The following is a 10,141-nucleotide window of genomic DNA, read 5'->3' as shown; positions in this document are numbered from 1 at the left end:
ATTTTATTGCTGCAAACTAAATAATAATCAAACCTGGGAGTAGAGCTGTGAAACACTGGAAGAAAAACAAATTGTTATTGGAAACAGCCATGATGCAGTATAAAACAGTACAGTAACAAACATCAACTTCTGTCATGGTTTTTTGGCTTTGCTATGGAAAATGACTGAGAGTGAATTAGTGTTTCAACTAAAAACTTGTGAAAAGTTAAATTTGTGTATGTAGGTTGTCAGTAACGTCTTTTTTTCTATCATGGTGCCCAGAGCAGTGCGGCTGTGGCTTTTGTGGTGTGTGGACAACGATTCAGAAAAACTCTTTTCATAGCCTGTAGAATAACGCTACACCCTTAGCTAGCTGCAGAAAGAGTAGGAAGTAAACCTTTCAACACTTAGAGGCACTTAGAAATGTTTTAATCAGTGGAATGGTAGTCAAGTTATGCTCATCCAGCAGTGTAACAATAGTTAGGTCTATCTAACTGAAAGCAACTTCTACTTTCTTACAAGTAGACAGGAATAACTGACTAGCTAACGTTAGCTATTTGTTGGCATGTGCTGTATTGAAAAGTAACATTAGCTAGCTGCCGACATGGCACAGGTCTCACTTTTTGTCTAAGCTACAAGCTCTATAAATGCCTTGAGATGACTTTATTGTGCCTTGAGATGACTTTTGTTGTGATTTGGCGCTATATAAATAAAAATTGATTGATTGATTGATTGATAAATACCATAGAACACTTTGTGAAGGTTAAACAAAAATGCTTTACCTGTTTTGTTCTTGTTAATGAAGTCTCTCTTCTCTCTGACTCGCTCAAGTCACAACCGAACTGCAAATGACTTTACTTGGGCAGGACAACCGAGTCAGTGCCAATTAAACTTCACAAAGAAAAAGAAAATGTTTTTACAAAGATTTAATACTTCAGTTTTTATAAGATCCACCCAGAGCTTGTTTACCACCAGGACATTTTGACACTTCACTTCAGGGTGAAAATAAAATGAATGATGGATGAATTCCATTTAGCTGCTTCAGTTTCAGGGTCCTGGTATTCTGCATGCCGCCTCACTGTCACACTGTCATGGCTTACTGGGACACTAGAACAGAGCCATCACTGATGTAATTAGTAACACCTGTGCTTTTCCTACTGTGACCAATCAAAATGTCTACTGCAAAAAGTGCCCCCAAAAAGATAATGTCTGGGGAGCATTTTGTCTTCCTGTTTAATACATAGTGTCAATGAAAATGTGGAGGAGAGAGAGGAAGATGACGTGCAACAAAGGTCCCTGGTTGAATTTAAACACAGGTGTAATTGATAACATTAATAATGACTGCATTCCATTTAGGCGTGCAAGTGTAGGGCTCTGGTAGTGTGCCCGCTGGCTCATTGTCATGGTTTAGTGGCACACCTAAATAGAACAGAGGCAACGTTAATGTTATTAGTCACACTTGTGCATTCAACCACCACCTTCCCAACCACGACCATTATCAAATTTCCATCTAGATGTAGTAATGCTGCTAACTGATTCTGGGGCTAGTCCCTTTTTGAAAGTTGATATCCTCAGTGTTTTTTCACACAGACACAGGACTCTCCTGGATATGTACAGCTGCACTAATCAATATTTTGATATTAACAATGGCACAAATGACTAAGTGTAATGTGAAAGTAGTCACGTAGTGATGAATCCACAGAGAATTACCACCAACTCTCCAGTTCCTGTCAGCTCTACTGAGAATTTTAGCATCTTTCACCTGTTTTGGTTTTCTGGCCAGCAGCTTCACTGTTATTTTCAATCTCACCAATCTCTCTCCTTTACAGCAGACAGCTGTTTTCATTGAAAAAAGCTCTGATAAACCCACTGTACACTACCTGCATACCAGCACCAAACTGCAGACAAAGTTACAGACAGACAGAGACTAGCTGGTGAACATAGTGGAGCATTTAGCATCTTCAGAGCCAGATATTATTATCAGGAGTTGGTAGAGACCAAAAACTAAGCTAAACAAGAGTGAATATTTATAGCATAGCCAGAAATACGACTCTAAATGAATGTTCATGTAGCTCTGTGTCCGCTGGATATAAGGTTGTAATATCTCAAATGTGTGGCCAAAAAAACAGATTAGTGCTGCCATAAAGAGCTCAAATAGAAGACCTGAAGCATCTATTTCCGGCTACACCTTTGCTAATAGCATGGAATGGAAGGGAAAGCCAACATATAGCATAATGTAGCATTGGCCAGCACAAACCCTGTCTGTAGCCTACTGGGAGCTGCCCTTTACAACCTGAGTCTATACTACTGTCTGCTGGGAGCTGCCCAGGAAAAACCCCAGCTTAAGCCTCTGCACAGTGGGATTTAGCTTGTACAAGCCAAGTCTATACCTCTTGCCCACTGGGAGCTAACCAATACAACCTTCCTTGCTTTAGTCTCAGTGTGTGTTACTGGGTAGGGGGTGGGGGGGGGGGGGGGGGTCACTGCTGTGCTTTTGTCTTGCCACCATGTTTTCTTTGGGATTTCTCGGAATTCTAACCTGTAATTTTGCTACCACAGGCCTGTTCAGCCTGCCATGTGCACTCTTTATGTTCAGTAGATGATGCAGAGCTAACCAAGCCTCCATCCATCATCCCTCCAGTCAGCCAGCACTGCCAGCCATGTTTGACTGGTCAGGACTGCTGCTGGGGAATAGATTGGTAGATTTGTCCAGCTCTCTCTCTCTCTCTCACACACACACAGGGGACTAGTCATGCCCAGGGATCACACAGTGTTTTCTAGTGGGTGTTAGAACCTGAACTAAGTGCAGCCAGGATAGAAGAGAAGGCAAAGGCCAGGGTCAGACATGGATTTGGGTGAATGACTCCTTTAAAGCCCAAGCTCTGTGGCTGAGCCGTCAGTCTGTGTGTCATTCACGGAGGGGAGAGTATAGCTCAGAGGAGAGGTTGCAGGTTTAAATTGGTTTGACATGAACAAGGTAGCTCCACATAACCAACTGTATGATGTCCCTGTGTCAGTAAGAAGAACAGTACTGCTGTATTACTGGAAAAGAGGCTCAGCCAACCTGAGAATAAACAATAAATATATAAAACTACATGGAGACCAAGAAAGACAGAGATGAGAATTACATCTTTTCTGCTTGTACTATTACGCACTCAGTGATTCATAATCCACAGACCCATATTGTGCTGTCAGATCAGATTGGTTGGGTTATTAAGAAACTAGATACTGGCTAAAAATAAATGTTTGCTAGATCTGAGGTTATTATTGGATTGAAGGCATTTAAGGATAGAGAAAGCGTGTGTATTTAGAAAGTGTGGTCCGACTCATTTGTGTAGTGACATGGATCATCAGGTCAGACAATTGGTGGTACATGTGGATTTTGATGACAAGATGTTCAGATATGATAGTGGTTTCACATATTCTGTATAATTTTAACAACTGTAGAAAAAAAACATCTGTTGTACATGGTCTCAGAATATGTCATGAATTGCCTGATAAACTCACCTCAACACCTTACAGGATACCAAATCTCAAGTACTGACCTGCACTGCTTGCAGGTCCACTGTTGACAAACGAATATAAGCAAAATGCAAAAGACTTCATTTATTATTCCATGTAGAATGGAATAATAATAAACATCCCTGCAACCCGAGAACCTGGCCTGCTTGCAGGTTTGATGTGAGGATGTTCCTGCTTGCTGTTAGTGAGTGGATTCTGCTTCCCTGGCCTGGAGGTAAACACATGACTGTGTGACTCACTTGGACCTGCAGGACTGGACTCTGTTCCACCTCTTGCAAGGTTGCTGGTAACAGTAACTGCTTCGTCTGTTAGGTCTTCTGTCTTTGGCCAGCCTGCTCTTCTCTTGTTGTGTCACACGACAGGCACTTATTAAGTTGCATATTCTTATGTGTGTATTTATGTTTGTTCTAGTGAATGTTGTTGTTATGTTTGCTTCCTTAACATTTTCTTAATTTGAAGAGTCAGTTTTCATTTGACACAAAGAGCTTACAGCTATAGTTGCTGCAGTTGGTCTGTGGCATCGGAACCAAGATTATGTACAATGCTAATTTCAGTAACCTTATTTTCATACCCACACACCCACTCAGAGGCAATCTTTTCAGTCACTGTAGTTGCTTTCTCATTGAGAACAGGATAAGCTTCCACTCACTTGCTGAAGTAGTCCTGTACCACCAGTACGAAGCGGTTGTGCCTCTCAGTCTCATTTAGATACAGATACAGATTCGGTGCAGTAAAACTTTCTCAGTATGACTGATCCATTCTTTGATAGAGCCTTTTCTACTGTGAGCAGTAGGCTTTGGTGCTGTGCTTTGGGGTGTGGGCCACTCTATCACCTTCTGAAGGTGGGTGGTGACGCTCTTGATGGAGACAATGTGTCCCAAGTAAACCACTTGCTCCCAAAAGAGGCAGCACTTGGATCAACTTTAGGTTGTCTTCACGCAGTCTGGTGAACGCTTGACTGAGCCGCTCCAGCATTTGGGTGATGTCCCGCCCCAGGACTATGATGTCATCGAGATATATCAGGCATGTTTCCTGTTGCAGCCTGACCAGGACATGGTCCATGAGCTGCTGGAATGTGGCAGGTGCATTACAGAGTCCAAAAGGCATCACGTTCCACTCAAAGATCCCTTTCCATGTACAGAAAGCAGCAGCTTTGCGGGGCCTGGGAGTTATTTCCACCTGCCAGTACCCTGATGTCAAGTCCAGCGTGCTGAAGTACGTGGTGGTAGACAGGGTGTCCAGGGTCTCCTGCATGTGTGGCAGTGGATAGGCGTTAGGGGTGGAATCCGCAAAGCATCAGCAAAGCACAAATAGTGGGTTTTTATGAATATTTATTTTGTACAAATATTTTAAAAATGATTTGTTTTAGGGTTTATGGAAACCATAAACAGTATTACATTTAAGTGTTCATAATAAGTGTAATAGTTTATTGAAAAACACTTATTTTAACATTTTAATATCCTAAAATTAGAAGTGTAATAAAAACAAAAACAGGATTGTTACACCTATTTCCACTTTTATTCGAATACAAATACAAATACAAATAATTTTGCTGCCTCAACAAATACAGACACAAATACAAATACTGGGATCTCTGCACGTCCCTAATAGGTGTCCTTAATAGCCCACTCATTTAAAGGCCTGTAATCCACGGTCTCTGGCATGGTCTCTGGTCCTTCTTCTTCACCATTACCATTCCTTCTAAAGTGTTGTCTGGGGGTTATTTAAAATACAACATAGTCTATGTGAACAGACCTACTGCTAAGTTTGACAGTTTCTTGGTTTATTAGTAGAATTATACTGTAAGTTTTCACCCAAAACAGGTAAACCTTTGTGGTAGCTGATTGATTTCTTGTAGACTGCAAAAAACTGAACACTATGAAGATTAGTATATAGATACTCTATATAATTAGTATGTAGTATGGTAATGTATTGGGACACAGCTGTAAACTTCTTAGTCAAAACTAGTGGGCAGTGGAGGTTACATTTTGTCCATCCATGCTTTAAATTTGTATTTATTCATAAATGTGTGTTTGTTAAAGTTTGAATGGCAAACTTTCCACATTATTTCACAGTCCAAAACAACAAAACAGTTAACTCTTTTGCCATCATCTTGGTTTAGTGAACTAATGGTAACACTGTAGTAATGATGTCACCTCAAAAATGATCATTTGCAGATAGTGAGAACAATGCTTGTCTACCTGTGTAATTAGGAGCTGTGTGCACTCTTATGAATGACATTGCAGATGGCCTCCTTGATGGTCTGCTCTTTTTTAGATGAACCTCTCTGTGAACTTTCTATTCATGACAGGAACAGTTACAAAGGGATTCTTTACTGCACATTAAGGCCTCTACTGTGTTAAAAGACTAAAGAATTGTTTTGCAGTACTACGGAGAACTCTTTGTTCAGTGTAGACGTATGGACAGGCTCAAAATGACACAAGGTATCAAAGTTAAAGCACCATTTAAAGCAATGGATTTTGTTGAATGGAACGTGTCTGCGAATCCAATATGGTGCAAAGGCACCTCGAGGAATGGAGCCCTCTAAAGAAATGGGAATGGCTGTTTTTTGCCATCGCCTCTCTCTAATTGTCTCTGCCTGTGTTCGACAGAGCCTTTTTGAAGGACAGCGTCTCTCATTAGGCATTCACACCCAGGGCTCGCCTAAGGAATCTGAAGGCAATGCAATTGTGTAATTTGCACACAAAGTGGTCTGGATTGATCCAAAATAAACCTCTCAACTTTAAATGTGGGGGGGAAGAGGGAGGGCGTATAATTGCATCATTTAGTGAATTGATTGGCTGAGAGTCGATGGAAGGGAATCAGGAAGCAGCAGATAAACGGTGACAGCAGCGCCTTTTAGAGCGGGCACCCATCGACGCAAAGACACACACACACACACACACACACACACACACACAAACACAGGTTTAAGGCAGTGAAGCAAAGCTAAACACGCAGCAAAAAGACACAGAAGAACACACCTAGAGACACAAACACAGTGAAACCGAGACACAAACACAAAGAAACAGACATTAGAAAACACACACACACACACTCACACATACAGAGTCAGATTAGACAGCACAAAGAGAGCCCAGGTCCACATCACACACAGAGCGCTGCAGGGCGGGACAATGGAAGACAGAATTAGAGGTAACAATAGATTTCATTAAGCCAAACTAGACTTAACGAGACAATCGATACGTCATAATTAAAGCGAGGAGGCTGAGAGCGACTTAGACTCTAAATGATGACTGCTCTTATTAAGATGGAGCAGATAGAGAAAGGCTGTCTGACAATGGAGCTCTATAACTACCTACCACAGCAGGCCTTTGTGTTCACACTGGCCTTTCACCAAGACAGATAGATAGGAGGGAGGAGGAAGAGGAGAGGAGAGGAAGGAGCTCTATGTCTTTCAGTTGGTTGCAGTAGTAGAAAGGGAGAGGTGATGTGTGATGATGTGAATGATGACGCACACACACACACAGACACACTCTTTCACATGAGTCTTTGTTCTAAACTACTGTAAGGTTCTTCTCATTCCACTCCAAGACTTTTGCTTCATTGTCTCTGCTGCAGGATTTACTGAAACAACAACTCATACTCAGTGGCCACTCTATTAGGTACACTGTTCTAATACTGGGTAGGACCCCCCCCCCCCCCCCCCCCCCCCATTTGACCCCAGAACAGGCTGAATTCTTCATGTCCTGGATTCAACAAGAAGCTGGAAACATTCCTTAGAGATTCTGATCTATGTTGACATGAGAGCGTCACACAGTCGCTGCAGATTTGTCAGCTGCACATTCATGCTGTCAATTTTCTGTTCTACCACATCTTAAAGGTGTCCTATTGGTTCAAGATCTGGTGACTGTCGAGGCCACTGGAGTACACTGAACTCATGTGAGAAGCACTTATATGAACAGATTCATTCTTAAGAGGCATGTACAAGGTGACAGTCATCAGGCTGAAAAGAGTGATTTATGACAAGTTTGTGCAGGTACGAGATGTTGATGAATCTTGGAACTTGGAACTGTATGAGCAAACCTCACAGAAAGTGTTCTGGGATAAGAATATGAAAATGTTCTTGCATGAGGCACATTGTTATGATGGTGGAGGCAGCTTGAGATGTGTGTTTTGTGAAATGGTGTGTTATCCTGCTGGAAGTAGCTATTAGAAGACGTGTAGACTGTGGCTATAAAAAGATGCACATGGTCAGCAAATATTCAGGTACAGTAGGCTGTGGCATTGAAACAATGATCTATTGGTATTAAGAGGCCTAATGTGTGGCAAGAAAATATTCTTCACACCATTACACTACCAGCACCCTGAATTATTTACTAAAGGCAGGGTGGATCCATGAATTATTGTTGTTTACACCAAATTTTGACAACATCTGCATGTTGCCACAGAAATCAAGATTTGTCAGATGACAAATTCTGGCCGCAAGATTTTGTGTGAATCTTGTGGCCTCAAGTTCAACTCTGATGAACTTTGACACGCAAATTCACACTGTTAACCAATAACAAACTGCTCTCACAGTGATGGACTGTGTTGCATGATATAAACCTGCCCTGCTGAAGTATAAACTGCTCCAGAAGAGAGGCATGGTTTGTACAGTTATGAGACAGAAGTAGATGGTACAGTTACATCTCATGAATACACTGTGTTAACTTATATAGATTAAAACGGGTTTATTGTAAAAATGAAGCCCCAGAGTAACTGGTGAATATGGCAGTAAACTTTTATGAAAGAAATATTCCTGCTAACAATCTCCCTAAAAAATCTATATAGAATGTCAAATACTGAAACCCTGTAACCTTAAAAAGTTTGTAGCGTGCGTAGGATGACAGCTACAGTCAGTTGCAACCAAAAATATAGCAGCAAATAACAATAATCAGGATCCAAGCAGATTGCAATTAAAAAGAATCACAAGATTTACTTTAATTTTTTTGAGCAGAAGACCAGATGCAGATGATGAAGGTTGACTCTAGCCAGGTCATTTTCGAGATAATTGCAGAAAGGTAAACTTGATTATTACAGTATCACCTTGATGTGTTTTTTTTTTTTTAAATTTTTTTTACATTTTTTGCTGCACAAACACTTTTAGCAGAGAAAAATAATCGTAAAAAAGAAAATTTCACAGGGTCACAACAGGCAACCTTCCACTTAATATGACCTCAATAAACATTTGAAAACATACCACACGCATGAATTGCTATATTGTTGGCAGGTAGGACTTGGCCAGCTGGGGATTGTTTGAAGGTGACTTACTGACTGCACCACTGTGGAGACATGGTTCACATACACCTTCTCACAACTTGAGGCAATAACATCACATGTACAACACTGGGGTATTTTGTCTATTTAAAATGCTTACAACAGTCAAAACATTGGTGATAAAATTCTGAACAAAATCACACATTGTTCCGCTGGTTACAGGTGTGTTGTCAAATATGCCGATGCACACGCCTTGTTGACCTTTTAGACCACTAGACCATTGGGATAACACAGATGTCATGGACAGCAGTTGACATGAAACATTAACTTAGTTCTACATACAATAAAGTACTGCATTGAAGTCAACAAGAGTGAATAATTTGGATGAATCAAGTGTGCGTGATGTGTGCAAACAACACACAAAACCCTAAACAATCTGGCTGTTGGAGGCCTGGGAGGAAGAGAAGAGAAAAGTTAAGAAGGAAACCACCCAAATAGGCCGAGGCCTGAACTAACCAGCTGCAGGTAGCTTCCTCTCCAACCCCGCCCACCAGCTCCTGAATCAGAAAGCCAGACCGACCTCACGAGCAGAAAGAGAGAGAGCCGTCACAAAACATTTTTACTGTTGGAGATACAATTTTAGGGCTTCACCAGCGAGCTGCGCTGCTTGTACCCCCATAAAGTACTGACAAAAATTTATAGTTTCTAAATATATTTCTCCTGTGTGGTGGCATCACCTCCTCATAGCTCTGAAAATGTACTGAAGCAGCGTATCTGCTGCATCAATCACCTGCCAGTGATTTGCAGTTTGGTGTCACTTGTTTGCATCATGCTAGTTATATGAAAGTGTGGTGAGGTGAGTTAAGTTGAGTTTACCCTTCACTATGTCCCTGCTGCCTGTCAGCCTCTGATGATGAGGATGAAAGATGGAGAAGAAGAGGAGGAGGAAGAGGGCAGACAGGATGGGGGGGGGGGGGGGTGAGGAGGAGGAGGGAGGGGGTTTAACTGGGTCAAACACAGGTCAAACACCTCAGCCCTCAGGCTAAGTGCTATGTCAATGTGCACACACACACACACACACACACACACACACACACACACACACACACACACAGAGCGACAACAGGGCAACACACACATTCACAGGCCTATCTCCTTCATCTGCTTTGACTCTCAGTTTAATTAGCTCTTATCATTAATAGACTGGTTAATGCTGCTGTTTCTATTGACTCTCTTCACACGGTTGCCATTTAAGGAGTTCATGTTTATTCTATTTATATATAAATGTAATTAAATCTGTTAACATTTGATGATTGTAGATCTCCAAGTACAAAGAAATACATGCTTCTTTTGTCCAAAGTCTACAGCCAAGACTACACACACACACACACACACACACACACACACACACACACACACA

This window comes from Thunnus thynnus, chromosome 9 (assembly GCF_963924715.1).
Source record: "Thunnus thynnus chromosome 9, fThuThy2.1, whole genome shotgun sequence".
Lineage (NCBI taxonomy): Eukaryota > Metazoa > Chordata > Actinopteri > Scombriformes > Scombridae > Thunnus > Thunnus thynnus.
Note: the sequence above shows the minus strand (reverse complement) of the source record.